This window comes from Coffea arabica, chromosome 4e (genome assembly GCF_036785885.1).
Source record: "Coffea arabica cultivar ET-39 chromosome 4e, Coffea Arabica ET-39 HiFi, whole genome shotgun sequence".
Classification (NCBI taxonomy): Eukaryota; Viridiplantae; Streptophyta; class Magnoliopsida; order Gentianales; family Rubiaceae; genus Coffea; species Coffea arabica.
Genome location: NC_092317.1, coordinates 44,579,044 through 44,596,066, shown reverse-complemented (window position 1 = coordinate 44,596,066; position 17,023 = coordinate 44,579,044).

Below are 17,023 nucleotides of genomic sequence, written 5' to 3'. Positions count from 1 at the left end.
TGGATGGTATGGGTAACGGGATGGATAGGTGGGATATTATTGGTATCTTGGTCGGAAAGAAAGGCCTTGGTTACAAACAAATGCAACTTCCCCCTCTTTCTTTTTGAACTGAGGTTTCTTGCTATTGTTGTTTTGATTTTGCAAAGTTTCTAATTGCGATTTTAGAACTGACACATTAACAATCTTTTCCGCTCTTACGAACTCATCATACTTCTCGAATTTGTTAATAATTTTTGCAAATGAGCATTCAGTTGTGCGAAAAATTTTCTCAAAATATGGCGGGTCATGAGTTTTGATAAACGTACGAATAATTTCTTCTTCATTCATAGGAGGTTCTATCTTGGCAGCCAATTTCCTCTATCGCTTTACATATGTCTTGTGATCCTCAGATGGCTTTCTTTTAGTCCCCTCAAGTATAGTTCTCATCGAAGCAAGATCGCAATTATACTCATATTGTCTTACATAAGCGATTGACAAATCCAACCATGTCCTCATCTCATTAGATTTCAAATTGGAGTACCAATCCAGTGCATCACCTTTTAAACTTTCGGGAAACAATCGAACTGGCAAATTCTCGTCATTTACTGGCTTTTCTAATTTGTTTGCAAACATTTAGAGATGTGTCTTGGGATTGTCTGTTCCATCATACTTGCTAAATTTGGGTGTTTTAAAACCCACAAGCAGTTGCATATCAGGAGACAGGCACAATTCATTATAGTCCAAACCTCCTTGTTTTCTCAAGTCTTGGTTCTTCCTCATGAACTCGTCAAACCAATCCAACCTCTTTAACAGATTATTGTCAATTGGCGCAGAGGATTCCTCTACTTTAACCTTTTCTTGTGCAGCGGTGTCGAGCGTGAATGGTTCTGCAGTAGAATAATAATATGATTCTTGAGATTCAAGTAGCATGTTCAGATTAATAGGTGGATAATTTTGATGAACTTGAGTATGAGGAGAATTGATTTGGATATTGGATGTATAGGTATGTTGTAGGCCAAGAATGGGATAAGTAAAAGCTTCCTCAAGTGGATTTACGAAATGTGGAGCAAAAGGGGTTTGAGTATGGGGTATGGGTAGTGGTTGAGGTTTAGGTTGACTAGCAGGTAAGGAATCATGTTGGACACCGCTGCTGCTACCAGCAACCAACTGATCAATCACGCGCCGTTGTACGGTCATCTCCATGCTTAACTTACTGAATTTATTTAACACTTTGCTTAGTTGAGCTCCCAGATTCGCAAGGTCGGCTGATAGCGTGGTTGCAGTCCTATCGGATGATTCAGCATGTGCACTCATGTTTACACTATTTCTCGAAACTCGGATACGCGATCGTGTAATGATAGGATTTTTTCGTGTAACTATGTTTGCAATTACTTGAAAATTTAGGAAAAATCTCATTTAGATTCCCCTCTTGATTAATTGCTGACAAAAAGAAAGAAAAAGAAAAAGACGTGAGTTAGAAAAAATTAAAGCAATTCGGATGCATGTCCTATTGAGGAACCCTTTTTGTGCCAAGAGTAGGTCTAACATGATGCAACACCTCGAAATGGGACCCGTTTATCAAACTTGCTTTTGACTACCATTTTCCACAAAAGAAAAGTCATTTTAAATTTTCAAATTTTCAATTTTATAAACATTATTTACATCATTTCTCGGAGACAGTTTCGTACAAAGTCATTAAATTTTTTCAACCTATCTATTAAAGCATCTTTGGATTCTCTGGTATAGGGATTCCTCATGTGTTCCCCTTGATCGTACAGTTTCCCACATTTTCTCTTCAATTCTTGGTGTTTCTCTCGCATCTTTTCACATGCTCCCTTATGTTTCTCTGCCATCTCTTTGCTAGCTTTGATGAATTATTTTAGTTGCAAATTTTCTCTGTCTTTGGTTTCAATAATGGCCATCAATCTCTTGACCTCCTCCGATGGTTCGTATTGCGATTCTTGCGTATCAAAACTCTTAAACCAATCCTCACACTACAGAGTTTCTAAACCCTTTTGCTTGAGTTTCGAAATGTACTTGACGTGCTCGTCGTCAGACAATGTCCCCCAGGCCTCAATGATAGGAATCTTCATCGAAATTTCACTTGGACACATTCCTTTGTCAAAAATAATGGTTAATTCGGTTAAATCAAGTGTATACGGCAATTCTTGAATGCGGCCCAATTGTCGGAGAAACCTCTTCGGAGTATAAGTCATGATACCCTGGGTTCCTAGCAATGGAATGAACTCTGATACTTTTGTGCGGAGTACAAGTTTAACACAATTAGTCCAATCTAAAATTCATCTAACATTCTGATCAGGCAAGTTTTTTAAGAAATCTACATATTCAGATGCATTACTCAGCAAACCATTTCCATTAACCTTCTTGTGATGCGTGACTATCCAATTATACTCAGACATTGGCAGACTATCAGGAATAGGCGATCGTCTCATAAAGTGCTCCATAACCCACATGTGTAGAACTAAATTTGATCCATGAAAGAATTTTTCACTCCTTTGGCAAGTAGTACAAGCTACTAAAATATCGGCTAAGATAGTCGGAACAATAGAGCATTGCCTATCTTATATCCCTAAAAATAAATCAAACATGACTTTAGTGAGTTTAAAAACTATCCTCTTGTCGTTTCTCGGGAAAAGATAAGTTCCGGCCATAATCAATCCATATACCCACAGTCTTTTACTCTCCCACATTGCCTCGGACGTAAATGAAAAATCTCCTAAGTGTCTCTCGAACCCATCTCTCAATGCAAATCAGTTGAATAGGAACCTCACATCTATGCTTTGGTCAAATCCTTGTATTACAGATTCCTTTAACCTAGTAAAATAACAGGACTCGGCCTTGCTAGACACAAACAGAAATATTACAGCGGTACCATGAATTGGTAAATTAAAAAGACCAGATATCTCCTCAATTGTCACGGTCATTTTCTTCATGCCTAATCTAAATGCGGAGCAAATAGGGTTCCACAAATGTATCAAAGCCTCTACCAAGTAGCTGTCTGATTTGATATCTTTAAAATCTCCGATTGGTTCTAAGTGAGAGGCTACTTGGTTAATTTCAATAGGTGTAAGCAATGCGGGCCACCTCTGTACCTCAATCGGTGCTACTAACATTTACTGGACTCGTGAAGGGCATTCCATCTAGAGACAAGAAATTGGTATCAAGTATCTTACCAACAGGTCCCACTTTTCTGATTAAACTGGAATTTAAACGTGAAAAATCCCAAAACAGGGTTAAATATCCATGGGAATATAGCATTGGCTTATTCTTAACATGGGATTTCCTAAATGGTATTCCCTCTAAAGTTTATGCATGATGCCAATTTATCAAAATAATTGAATATGCAATTTGAAATGAAAACATGACCTAAAGGGACCCTTTGTATGCTAGGGTGGGTCTAAAATGATGTGAAATTATTAACCTATGAATGCAATACATCGAAATTTAAACATGCAATAACCTATCTAAGAGGGTAGGTTCTAAAAAAGTATCATGCCAGAACTCTTATTTCTATGGCTTATGAATGAAATAGAATAAGAAACAAAGAAAGGTTAGTTCAATTGATATATAACACATTGGAGCAAACAAAAATAATGTGAAAAATAAAAGGCAATTAAAGAAAGAAGGGTATAATCCCTCCCCTTGTGTCTAGTGTTTCTATTTGGATAAGGTTGACTCTATTCTAGATAATTTCTAATATGGATGCATGAGGTTGGGTTCACTAATGCATCTAGATTCGATTAAGGTTTTAGGCTCCCAAACTTTCAGACCAAAAGGTGAAGGGCCATCAATCTCAAGACCTTTAGCCGGTGGTTCGAGTGATCCCTAGGACATTGCTACGCGCACGTCGTGCCACGACCACATGTCCAAGTAGATCGATCCTAATCCTAATAGGGAGGAGTGGTGTGACAACCACTAAACAGAAAATAAAATAAAGAGTTATAAATAAATAGTGTATGCACGCATGAAGTGCTCCTTTGAGGGGAGGGGTTGACATCAAACACACGTGAAGGCTTTAGGGTGACATTCCTCCCACTCCCAAATGCAAAAGCGCAATAACATAAATGTAGGTAAACAAATTTTTTATCATAACACGGAAAGTAAGAGGCGATTGTGTGTGTGAAATGCAATAATCCTAAGAAAGGAAAAGAGAAAGAAAAAGAAAAATGTAATTTAAAACATCCCAATGTGATATGTAAAAAAAGGTTAGAAAAAGAAAAGGATCAACTAAATCAAGTACTCGGATTCTCTAAAATCCCCAATGGAGTCGCCAGCTGTCGCGCCCCATTTTTTTTGAAAAATAAAAATTACGAGTTATAAAAATGATTTTTTTATTAATTTTGAGTGAAAATGAGTTTTTGATAAACAAATAAAATGTGCCTAAATGAGACTTAAAAAGTATGAGAATTTTGACCCAAAATAATAGTTTAAAAAGGGTTTTTAAGAAAAAATAGAAGTCGCCACTTGGTATTGAGTTAAAGTATACCAAATCATCTGAAAATGTGTTTTTAATAAAAAATAGGTAAAACCCTTTTTAAACGACTCCAGGTCTTTGAAAACAGGAGAAAGAGTTCGTAAGTCACGGTTGAAGAAAAGAAAGGCAAAGATTTGATAGAATCTAATCTAAAACACCCTTTCAACCTAACCAAAACTAATTGGGTGATTTAGTCGAAAATTTTCTTAATTTAACCTATAAAACATATCATATTTTGGATGTTACTATATGGATGCAAATTTAGACTTAATGAATATCGAAAGGGTCGAAATATCTCTTCAAAATTTAATTGGTGCTAATCACGTTAATTGTGATGGCCAAAATGATTCTTAGAAGAGATCACGAATATGCAAAGATGAGATTCGAAGAAAAGACAATTTATAATATATAAATATACGTGACCTAAAAGAGAGTAATACAACATAACGGGTACGGAAACTAAAATTCGTGACTCAATTTTCTTCTTATAGAGGAGATACGATCGTGCTAAGGTTAAAAAACCATACTCGTCCATTTTCCATATTTGAAGGACGACTCCCCTATCCTAGTCAAGCAAATGAGCTAACTTATGTCTAATTTCCTAAATGCAATGCAAGTCTAAATGTCATGTTTTGCACACAAAGGGGTAATGAGTATACATATAGAGGAAATATCATGCAAAATGGTAAAGATCCTAAAAGTAGAAAATATGCATGAAATGTAGTGATTGTCACGCAAGTATGTGATTCTAGCGCGTGGACGGCCTAGAAGGTCTAGCATTGGATTAGCCCATTTCTACAAGCCTTTACTAGCGTTGGACTAGTGAGAAATCGGGGAGAATGGTCACAACTAACGTTAGACTAGTGTGGTGACGTCATGCATTTATTATAACTAAATAGAACATATAAAGTATAATTAAAACAAGTAAACACATAATACACATAGAGCACATAACACATAAGTATAATTTCTAGATGCAAACCCTAATGAAAGTGAATAAACACATAAATATACAAGCATGCAAGCACACAAGTAAATAAACGCAAATAAGAGCCTAACTATTACATTTGAGGCTCTAACTACAATCTAAAGGGGGAAAAATTCTAAAAATAATAACCAAACTATTACATTTATTTAACTAAATACATTTTAGTAAAAATTAAAACTTATCTATTACATAGTCTAGCTAAATACATGTCTTGAGTACCTATCTATTACAACTTGGCATTTTAATGCCTCTCAAATAATCATCAAAATTAAATAGAACAAATGAAACTTAAAATGAATAAGAATGACTAATTGAAGAAAAAGCACTCAAAAAACATGCATTTACACATAAAAACACATCGGAATACATAAAAGAGTTTAATTTCTGCATTTTCATTCCAATTTCCATGTCGTTTCCTCCAATCTTTCATATTTCCACTAGACCTTAATTGAAGGAATTTCTTTATTTCTTAGTGTTTTCTCCTTTCCAATTTAAGTGTTGTATCGACTACTTCCCCAAGTACATAAAATTCAACTACTTTAATTTGCAATTCAACTGGGCGTTATACTTAATTAAACAATCTTCACCTAAGATAACATTATAACCCTGACGTTATCACTCCCTAAACTCTATATCTCTCACAACTAGTCTATTTAAAAATATGTAATAATCAATTATGTATGAATACAATTGTAGTTAACTATAACCCAGAAACACATTTACTCCATACATATCATTACTGTTAAGCAATTCATGATCAATTAAATTATATCACATAACAAAGTCAATTACAACATATATCAAGTTCAAGTACACTTTAATAAGAAGTCAAACAAGTTTTTAGTATAAGTACATTCAGTATCCAAACATGGCAAAGTTCCGACTAAATCATCCCAACCTATTGGTTTATTGGGTCAATCCATAATAGAGCTAGTATATCCCTGAAATTCCTACCTTTATTCACAGAAGTTCTTTTTTTTTTTTAGATCACTCATAGCCTATCTCACACTAACTGTCGGGTTCAAATATCCCAATAATATCATTCCATTCACTAGATTTATCAAGTCATGGCTTCAACATTAGTCTGTCCTTACTTCTAAACTTATGAGCCGATAAATAGATCAAATTTACTAATTTTAAGTTTTATACATGTGCTCACCCTTTCCTGCTTCTTGTTATCAATAATTATACTTGTTACTTTTTCTAAAGAAACTTAACTGATACAAATTCCCCAATTTATTCGACCAAAAAAATTTTTGCTTTTGTTTTTAATTGGACTTATAATACAAATTTCCCAATTTAATCGAGATCTAAGAATTGTTACATTGCAGCCCTATTTCTATTTTAAAAAGGCATATTTGTGGAAGCCTTATGGAATTGTATTAATAATTTATGCATTAAAAGCTTTCAGTTGATCTTTACTTTACTGATTGGTCCAAGATTGCATGTAATGATCTTATGCCTTTTCTTAATGAAGATGATGTAATCCATGGGAACTTCAACTTGCTATTTCATTGATAGTTTGAATAGTTCATATCAAGTTGGTCAGTGGTTTACATTTTTTCTTGGTTTTAGGTATTCTGGTTAACTTGACTTTTTTTTGAAATCCAAGTCGTCCTGTCCGCTCATTGCCTTTCTATTAAATGATGGAAACCACAAGGATGACTTGATTGTGCTTGTTTCCAAATAATGTATAGGTATTACTGTCATTCTTGATGAATAGCAAGTCTTTGCCTAAATTCAGCATCTTTTGGTTGAGGACTGCAAGTGCTGAACCCTCTTAGGATCATTTGCTTTCATCCCTCAAATTTCTAAATCCCTTTGCATTTCCTTCACTCATTGTTTTTTGAATAATGATAGATTGTAATTTTATCATTTATTTTATTATTAATTTTTCCTATTACCTGACCTGATGTGAATTAATTATTAGATTCTACTCACTTTTCGTAATTTACATTTATTTCAGGGAGTAGAATGAAAATGCCACAACCAATGCCAATTTGACAGTCATCGGGAAAGAATTCAAATGGAAGGTCTTCAGGGGTATTTTTGGAACAAGGAGATACAAGTCCTTTTTGGTAATTCGCAGAAGACAGCATTAAAAAGAGGAACGAAGGACTGAAGTCAGGGGGGCTTTCTTCCTCTTCGGAAGGAGAGCCGCCGCACAGTGGATCAGAGACTACTAGATACGAGGTAGAAATTGCAGAGGAAAAGGAATAGCTTTAGCTTAGCTTTTGATTCTTGTCTCCTTTAGCTTCACTTTGACTTTTCTTCTTAGCTTTTAGTTGCTTTTCTCCATGCATGTCAGGAGGAATGAAGCATCAACCTTTGACTTTTCCTTTGAACTTTTGGTTGCTTTTCTTCCTCCGTATGTGTAGACAAGCTCTTGTTTCAGTTTTGCGTGGGCTCTGTTCACGAAGAATGAACTAATTTCCTTTGTCTAGTCAAGGGGACAACGGATGCTTTGGCTCGCCTAAAATTGTGTTATTGATTTAATTTCATCTTTTTCTTTTATTTATTGGTATTCGCATATTCCTTGATTGTAGTGCTTATGATTATTTAATTAATAGATTGATAATTAGTTAATTTAGTAATCTATTGTCAATTAGGGCATTAAATCTGTATTTGTTTAATTGCCTTGAAATAGTGACAACTGGCATGATTGGGTTTGTGTCAGGGGGATATGCGGGCTAATCTGAAATAACCCTCATAGTGCGTTATTTGGTTAGAATAGGGCTCCTCTAATACGTAAGGCAATTGGGGAATTAAATCTTACGGGCGTACCTAGGATTATTTCTCAATTAGAGTTGTGATTAACGGGCGTACCTTATTCACCGACACAGTAAGGAGGGGTTGACTGTCATCGCTTGTTTGGCAGTTATAACCTATTTATTGGCAAATAATTGGAATTGGCTTTGCATCGATGATTAATTAGGTGAACCATTGCTGAAGTTATTTCTTGCGTAGATCCTTAATTATCACCCATTTGATTTTAGTAAATTGTTATTTAACTTTTAGTAGTTTCTTAGATTTTATTTGAATTTCTTTGATTGTCACCTTCTGCACAAAAATACCCCATTTGTTACTGTGGATTTGAAAAGAAACAGTTACACCCAATCCCTGTGGATTCAATCCTGTTTACCACTATCTACAGAAATTAACTTTTAGTTTGAGCAGGTTTTTATTATTGCACAGGCTGACAATCTGTCAATTTTTGGCGCCGTTGCCGGGGACTGGCGCTAGTTATTTGTTTCTTTTTGAGTTCATCTTGTTTTCATTTTTTATTTATTTTATTTATTTTTTTATATATGGTTTATGGCTGCTAACATTCCGTATTTTGATGATAGATTGGGCTTTATTCTTGAATGGGGTTATGAGACTCGTGTTTTTCCTAATGATCAATGGGCTGTTGCAAATTGTGGAACTTATTTTGACTCAGGTTATTCAACCGTCACATGCCCCGCATTTCAAGATAATCTAAGTGCTCAAATTGATACTTTTGGAGATTTTTCACCTCGATTTCAAACGTGGTACGACCCTTATTCAAACGGGTATGATCAAGGATGGTGGGATGATTTCAATTTTAATTATGCGACCAGGCTAATGGATTTTCAACAGCAAGAGCCTCAACAACCATCATCCATGTCAGGTATGTCTCTTCAGGAAATGATTGAATTATTCGCTACTAATACATATCGATTTCATCAACCGTCACATGCCCCGCATTTCAAGATAATCTAAGTGCTCAAATTGATACTTTTGGAGATTTTTCACCTCGATTTCAAACGTGGTACGATCCTTATTCAAACAGGTATGATCAAGGATGGTGGGATGATTCCAATTTTAATTATGCGACCAGGCTAATGAATTTTCAACAGCAAGAGCCTCAACAACCATCATCCATGTCAGGTATGTCTCTTCAGGAAATGATTGAATTATTCGCTACTAATACATATCGATTTCATCAGGAGACACAAGCGAATATTCGTAGCATGGCGGATCAAGTGCAACTATTGACATCCGGGATGGCGGATCAAGTACATCTATTGACATCCAGGATAACGCGATTAGCTTCTCACCTTGAAGAATTGCCCTCACAAACCAATATCAACCTTGAAGAGGATGAGAGTGCAGTTATCCCGCCAAATGACATGGAACTGCAAGAGTTTCAAGGAAACGGATTTAAAGATGTAGTTGAAAAGAAAATTGAAGTACAAGAAATGAGACCCCAATATCAATTCGTCCAAGTGAATGAATCCAGCGTACAATCTCCAAATGCGGTGACATCTTCTCCATCCCTTCATCAATATTCTCCTGACTCTTATTCTTCAATTCCTGTTAATGAAATTTACTTTATTATACCAGAAAATTTTGAATTTCATGATAGAAATAAATTAAGAGTGGCGATGGTAAGATATCTTGAACCAATAAATGCAAGTGAGGGAGGAGTGAATGAATAATTCAAATTATCGTTGACTTGTTTGGCGCCATTTACTAGTCCAGGGAAGACCGTAAATCGTGAGCTCAAGGATTAGTCTATTTACGAGAGTTATCAGGACTATATAGAGGATGAAGTATTAAGACGAGCCACAAGATTTTATCCTACATGAACAAAACATGATAATGTCTAGCCAAAGACATTAAAGAAAGGCGCTTATTGGGAGGCAATCCAATTTCTTTTAGTTATTTATTCATTTTTGTTCGTTAGTTTAAATATATTTTTCCTTGGATTTGACAGGTTTCTGGCTTCAATTTTCGTTTTTGATGACTCATAGGTGTCTCTCCGATTTGACGCGCCCGCGTCAAGTCGTATGGAAAGCTCACGGTCAGAAGGGTTTTTACCCTCATGACGTGCCCGCGTTAGGTCACTTGGAGAGCTCCAGATTCCGTGCCTTCATGATGTGCCCGCGTCACGTTCGCGGGGAAGATAAGTATTCAAAAAAGCTCAAGAACGATTATTGATTTTTTGTTAATCTTTACTTTTGAATTTCAAAAATAAATTTTGTCAATAATAAAAAAAAAGAAGAAGTTATATATAAAAAAAAACTTCAAAAAAAAAACCTTTTTTAGTAATTAACTAAAAAAAAAAAGGGGAGAGTCTTCTCGTAAAAAAAAAATTCTAAAAAGAGAAAAAAATAAAATGAAAAAAAAACTATTTCCCTTTTCTTTTTCTTTTTCTTTCTTCCCTCTTCTTTCTTTTCTTTCTTTTTCTTTCTTTCTTTCTTCTTCTTTCTTCTTTCTTCTTTCTTTCTTCTCCCCTGTTCTCCTCTGTGTCAACCGAGGCTCCTTCGCACGCCGCCATCTCCACCATCGCAACTCGCCACACCTCTTCCCCTTGTTCGCGCACCTCGCGCTCACCCCCTCGCTCGACGTCTTCACCGGCCATGCCCCCTGGCTCCGTCATCTGCCGCCTCACTCCAGCTTGCCTCCACTCTCTCTCTCTCTCTCTCTCCACACTGACCCCTCAGCGCTCATCCCTCTCCCACAGCCGCCACCTTCTTCCGTCACCTTTCACCTGCGCACACAGCTGCCGCACGCCACGGCCCATCACCACCATTGCGCGCCCCAACAGCGCGTTCCGCCTCGCGCCTCTATCAGCGCCATCGCCCGCCTGCCGCCGCTGCCCACGCCCCATCTTCACGTACTACGCTCTAACTTCTTCAGTAGAAGAGCAGTGGAGGTATTTGTCTTTCGAACCCAAGTTGGCAGTATCAGGTGTGTGATTTCTTCGTAGTCTGGTGTTGACCCTTTGTAGCATTCCTTCGATCGTTTAATGCACTAGTGATACTGGTGATGATATTTTGCCTACCATTTGTTAACTTCATTCGGTTGGATAGATGGTTGCCTGCTAATGGGTTGGGATTGTTGTCCTTAAATTTCTGAATTACTCTTGTGGGTTTTGCGGTATTTTTTGGGGCTCCTGCTACGGGTCAGTGCTGGGGGCCTTTGTTCAACTTTTGGGTGGAATTGTTGAGTTTTTGGATGAGCTGAAATACTGTGATTGCTTGTTGAATTGGGGAGTTTCTATGACACTTGCTTGGCTTATTCATGTTGAGTGTATGTAATTGAAGTTTCTACTGTGATTTCGGTTGAGTTATCTCTGAATTGCCTGTTGACTTGGGAAACTTGTGCCACTTGCTTTGCTTGTTGAGGTTGGGTATATCCAGTTGAATTGTTAGGCTGCATTAATTCTGCATTTGACTAAATTAGGACCACTACTGATTATTGATTGAAATCGCTGCTTTGTTGGGACATTTGTATAGACCTTGGGTGCCTCACATGTACATTTTGTTGATTGGATTTGCCATTTAAGTTGCTTCATTATCAGTGGGGTGCACCAGTGGTACTGGTTGGGGTATTTTGACTAGATTTGGTAATTCTATCTGATTGGCTGTCTAATTGACAGCTAAGAACTTGTAACTGAATTGTTATTGTCAAATCTCTGAATTGCTGCTGCTGGAAGTATCGAATTCTTGGGGCATTTGCTACGGTTTTGGTCGATTGAATTGTGCAGTTAACTGTACCATTGGGGGCATGTATTGAGTATTTGAGTGGACAACTTTTGCATTTGACTATTGAGTTCGGGAACACCAGTGACTATGGATTTGCAGTTGTTGGTTGCTATCTTTGTTGGATATTTTATCTTTTGTTGTTTGGGGTGATAATTGGCGAAAATGGTGAGTGGTGCCACTTATAAGCACAGGTTCACAACGCAGATGAGCGAATGACGAACATCGCCCGCCAAGTGGCAAGGATGTCTCAGAACCTGGCCTCGTACCTTCACCACGTTGGTTTCCCTCCGTAGCTGCCAAATACCCCTTAGCCACTCGAGAGGGAAGTTTCGTTGTCCTCTTTGCTTTAATTGCTTTATTCCCTCCATTGAGGACAATGTAGGATCTAGGTGGGGGGGGGACAGCTGTGCTAGTTTTTTTTTTCTAGTTTTTAGTTTTCAAATATTCTTCTTTTATTTTTAGTTTGTTATTTGTCTAGTTTTCGTTTACTTTTTGTCATTTATCTGTCCAGCTCTCCTATGACTGCCAAGTTTGATGTCGGATTGTTGCCTCTATTTCTGCTATTGCCAAGTTTTAGTAATGGAAGTGTATCAAGTGGATGTGGTTGAGTCTAAGAATATCTCTATGGTGAATATCGACGACTGTGTGACTTTTATAATTTTTGGTTAACTTTCCTAGGTATAGGAAATTATTGTTGGCATTTTCATGTGAATTGGTCCGGTTATTAAACTTAGTTCTCCATATTTGAAAATGAGGCTAGCGGCTGCAAATTTTCTTTTGATTTTTGTGTTATTTTGAATTTTTGGTGTTATTTGGCTGTGAATAAGAGTTGACTGTACTCCGCTAGTATTTACTACCGAGTAACCGGGGATCTTCACCAAAAGTGTTGATTCTCGCGTCAAAAAGTAGTAATTGCTATGAGTGCGTGGTCACGTGGCGATAGGAGCTGAGTAACCGGGCTCTTTTATCTGACAAATATCGGAGTTCGCGTCAAAAAGCTTCAATGGCCAGAGACTAAGTCTTGTGTTACTATTAAAAAAAAGAGAAAAAATAGAAAAATAGAAAAACGTGAAAAAAAGTGAATGTTATGTTAGTGTATAATAAAAGTTAGCTTGCCGATTTATGGATTTAATGTTGAGATTTTGGTTAATAGTTGGGCTATTTGCTGATAAATGTTGTATGTCATTCCTTTTTCTTAGATTAGTTAACCTGAAATTAGAGGAGTTTGTGATTTAGAAACTAACCGGAATGATGCTTCTTGGACTTGACCAGTGATGCTTGATTATTATTTTTCTTGGTATCTTGGCAATTTGTTGGATAGAGCAATAGCCACTATCAAATATTGGTGTTTGTTTGTTGTTCTCATGCTTGAGGACAAGTATGGTTTAGGTGTGGAGGAAATTGATAGGTTGCAATTTTATCATTTATTTTATTATTAATTTTCCCTATTACCTGACCTGATGTGAATTAATTATTAGATTCTACTCACTTTTCGTAATTTACATTTATTTCAGGGAGTAGAATGAAAATGCCACAACCAATGTCAATTTGACAGTCATCGGAAAAGAATTCAAATGGAAGGTCTTCAGGGGTATTTTTGGAACAAGGAGATACAAGTCCTTTTTGGTAATTCGCAGAAGGCAGCATTAAAAAGAGGAACGAAGGGCTGAAGTCAGGGGGGCTTACTTCCTCTTCGGAAGGGAGCCGCCGCACAGTGGATCAGAGACTACTAGATACGAAGTAGAAATTGCAGAGGAAAAGGAATAGCTTTAGCTTAGCTTTTGATTCTTGTCTCCTTTAGCTTCACTTTGACTTTTCTTCTTAGCTTTTAGTTGCTTTTCTCCACGCATGTCAGGAGGAATGAAGCATCAGCCTTCGACTTTTCCTTTGTAACTTTTGGTTGCTTTTCTTCCTCCGTATGTGTAGACAAGCTCTTGTTTCAATTTTACGTGGGCTCTGTTCACGAAGAATGAACTAATTTCCTTTGTCTAGTCAAGGGACAACGGATGCTTTGGGTCGCCTAAAATTGTGAGATCGATTTAATTTCATCTTTTTCTTTTATTTATTGGTATTCGCATATTCCTTGATTGTAGTGCTTATGATTATTTAATTAATTGATTGTCTTGGATCCGGATAATTAGTTAATTTAGTAATCTATTGTCAATTAGGGCATTAAATCCGTAATTGTTTAATTGTCTTGAAATAATGACAACTGGCATGATTGGGTTTGTGTCAGGGGGATATGCGGGCTAATCTGAAATAACCCTGGTAGTGCGTTATTTGGTTAGAATAGGGCTCCTCTAATACGTAAGGCAATTGGGGAATTAAATCTTACGGGCGTACCTAGGATTATTTCTCAATTAGAGCTGTGATTAACGGGCGTACCTTATTCACCGACACAGTAAGGAGGGGTTGACTGTCATTGCTTGTTTGACAGTTATAACCTATTTATTGGCAAATAATTGGAATTGGCTTTGCATCAATGATCAATTAGGTGAACCATTGCTGAAGTTATTTCTTGCGTAGGTCCTTAATTATCACCCATTTGATTTTAGTAAATTGTTATTTAATTTTTAGTAGTTTCTTAGATTTTATTTGAATTTCTTTGATTGTCACCTTCTGCACAAAAACACCCCCTTTGTTACTGTGGATTTGAAAAGAAACAGTTACACCCAGTCCCTGTGGATTCGACCCTGCTTACCACTATTTACAGAAATTAACTTTTAGTTTGAGCAGGTTTTTATTATTGCACAGGCTAACAACCTGTCAAATAATCACTTGTTGCTATCAATCATATAGTACTTACTGAATTTGCTTTTGAAATTTTGAGAAGCAAAGTGAGAAAGTTGATGAACTGCTTGAGTTGGCTGGCTACTACCAGACTTTTCTCATGAATTCTTATCAAGAAGCAAGGTATGGTTTTCCAACCACAAACAGTGTGGATATGAACTATTTTACTATTTGCTATCATTTATCTTTCCCTGGTATAGTGATCAATAATTGTGAGATCGATTGGCCTCTTTACTTAATCAATAATTTCTTTTTCGTATTTGTTTCCCATGGAAATGTTAGTTCTTTCATTTTTATTTCTCAAATTTCAATATTTTTGGCTTCAAAACTTATCACATATTTCGTTCCTATTTTTACATGGTGTCATTCTTAATTTTGTCTAATGCGTAAAGTTTTGGTTTCAACATACAAGAGGTTAATTTACAGTTGATTTTGACACATACATGGCCATGGCAATAAAGAACGTTATCACCATTGCATGTGCATATCAAGCATAGCTACTAGCAAATTGCATATTTTATAGCTGAGAAAGTAGTTTTTATTTGCTTCCTGCTGGGCCAATTCTAACTCAATTTATACTGTAATATTATATTCCTTTTAGTTCCATCAGAGTAGTTCATTTATTACTCTGTCCAAATTATATCCTTAATGACACATAAAATTCATATGGCTTAAACATCAAATTGCATTACCTCTTGTGCAGGATAAAAACATGGCAGTAGGAGATTATTCGAATAAGCTCTGGGAAGAGGAAGACAAATAAACTCTTGAACGATATTCGGCATTGTAAAGAGATTGAGAAATGCAAGCTTGAACCATAGTTAGTAAACACTTAGTATCCAATTATGCATACAACTTGTAATAATTTATAGAAGTTTTTTTTTAACTATATTATTTATTAATATACTTGGCCTTGACTCAACATATTTGGCCAATACAGTTTTATAACTTATTACTCCTAATTATGGATTATCTATATAGTTTTATAACTTATTACTCCTATTATGGTGGGCATACTACCTATTAATTTCACACCGCGCATTCGCGCGGTGATCCCCTCCTAGTATAATCTCTAAATGCTGATAGTTATCATGGATATTAGATTTTCCCCATTATTCTTTGTAAGACTTTTTTTTAGTATCTCTAATCTAAAATTTAAATGATTCCCGAAGCTACTTGGAAGTTTTAAAAACTTCATAGGTAAGAATGCGCGGTGATCCCCTCCTAGTATAATCTCTAAATGCTGATAGTTATCATGGATATTAGATTTTCCCCATTATTCTTTGTAAGACTTTTTTTAGTATCTCTAATCTAAAATTTAAATGATTCCCTAAGCTACTTGGAAGTTTTAAAAACTTCATAGGTAAACTTTGAAAACCAAAACTTAGAATATTATTTTAGAATTTTAAATGTTTTAAAATCTAACCAATGAGCTCTTTCTTACAATTTTGAATAGAAATGCATAAGAATATTTAGTATATTGAAATCATTGTTTATTGTAGTTTGAAATACGTAATGGTTAGTGAAATATCAATTTATAATCTTACAGTCAACAATAAGGGTGAAAAATAAAAAAATACAAACAAAATCTTTATTTTCTCAATTTTTAAAAAAATAGAACTGTTCCATTATGGGATACAAATGTATTTTGTTATGAGTTCATAATGTTGTTTCTATAACAAGGATAGAGAATGAATTTTAAGACAAATTATGTATTTTTTAATGAATAATTTATATAGCAACTATTCTTTAATTTTTTTATATTTTTTTAGTGTAAGTGGGGGGTCTTGAATCTGAGACCTCTCACTTATACTCCTTGTCCTATTTCACCCAATCCATCCCTACCTCCCTTAATATAGCAACTATACATCTCCGAATTATAATGATTTTGCCGTGACTGACACAGAATAGTGGTTGCTCTGACCACGACCGCAACCGTTCCTTTGAACCATGATATAAGTCTCATCTAATATCATGCATTATTGAAATGGATGAGTCCACATGAACGTATTCAAATATCATTTTTGTTTCAATATAATGCATGTTATTTAATTTGAACTCAATTACAATCTGTTGAAAAGGACGTAAACTGTTTAGTAGCGATTGCCCCAAATTTGGGTCTATGTAGGTGTCGTTTATATTGGCGTCTTATTAAATGTGTAGGTGCTTCTTGCTTTCTTCTCAGTTCTCCCTCTCTTCTCTCTGCCACACACAAGTACACACACACAGAGTAGTTGTGAAGGGATCGATCTTATAAGA